This window comes from Dendrobium catenatum, unplaced genomic scaffold, assembly GCF_001605985.2.
Source record: "Dendrobium catenatum unplaced genomic scaffold, ASM160598v2 original_scaffold_238997, whole genome shotgun sequence".
NCBI classification, from domain to species: Eukaryota; Viridiplantae; Streptophyta; class Magnoliopsida; order Asparagales; family Orchidaceae; genus Dendrobium; species Dendrobium catenatum.
In genome coordinates, this window is record NW_021557404.1 from 1 (window position 1) to 1,201 (window position 1,201).

General features: G+C 35.1%; 1 long non-coding RNA gene across 1 annotated transcript; it reads right to left on the reverse strand.

The window, feature by feature from the left end:
- Positions 1 to 51: 51 nt before the first annotated feature.
- LOC114578969 lies at positions 52 to 605 on the reverse strand. The gene is made up of 3 exons (XR_003699861.1): positions 379 to 605; positions 244 to 306; positions 52 to 136 (listed from the first exon to the last, which is right to left on the reverse strand). It is a non-coding gene; the product is annotated as an uncharacterized LOC114578969 (long non-coding RNA).
- Positions 606 to 1,201: the final 596 nt, after the last annotated feature.

Genomic DNA, 1,201 nt, shown 5'->3' on the forward strand with positions numbered 1-1,201 from the left:
AAATAATAATGAATTACATATAAAAAAATTATAGCTAAACTAAAATTACCCATCTCTAATTAGCATCTTCAGATGACCAGGTGCCATCTTTACGCAATCTATTAACTCTCCATAATAATAATCTGTCTTTGATAGCCTATATCAAGAAATTTCATCATTAGACAATTAGTTAACAAATGTGAACATAAAATTTATATAAATTTAAATATATATCATCTCTTGTAGCCTACGAATAGAACTCACACGCCCCATAGTGTGAGGACAAGTCTGTTTCTTTGCTTTTGCAGAATTTATGACGGCCCTCTCCTGTTACATATGAATCTAACTCTATGTTGATTTGTTATGAAAATTTTAATTAAATATAATCATGGTACTAACCTTGTCTTTTGGTTGTGACCACTGGGTGACTAGATGACACCACTGTGTTGCATCAACACCAGATGAAATAGACTCCATAATTTCCTCGATAGGACGGCTGTCCCAATGCTCAGCTTTTAAATTAGTCTTATGGTTACGCCACTTAACTCCAAGGGATTGAAGAATCAAGTGACGTATATGTCCAGGAAATGCAAACTTTGACTGCAATATAAACAAATATTTTCTTAATCATAACATAAACATTAATATTTAATATTTATTTAATATTTTACTTACCTCCACTTCAGCTAACATTTTTTTTAAAAGGGCTCCAGACCCTTATTTCTCTAATCTGGAAAGGATAAGGGTGCCAGTACATGATCTCTTGCAATGACACCTAGAAATGATCCTAATAGGACAGACTCTGAAATATTGCTTGGCACATTATTCTCATTCACCTCTATATGTACACGTGTACCTGGCAGCATATTTTGTATGTCAATGCATGTGGTGCGCCCCCTACGACATATAGGTACACCTTGCTCATCTGTGCAAAACACATTTCATAAGAATAATTACACAATTACTTGTACTTATTCAAAGAAAAGATTAAAATCAAACATATGAGCAATATCCCATCATTTGGAGTCTGAATCTGCTCACAAGTAGAATGAAGTGGTGATTGTTGAGTGCCGCTGCACTCATTCTCCTCTTGACTTTTGTCACAAGTAGAGTCTGCGTGAATTGGAGTAGAAGGGGTTTCAGATCCTCTGCTAGACCCGCCTCTTGATACAACCTTCATAGCTTGCATGTATGCATTTCTTCTTATCCTTTCCTGAAAATG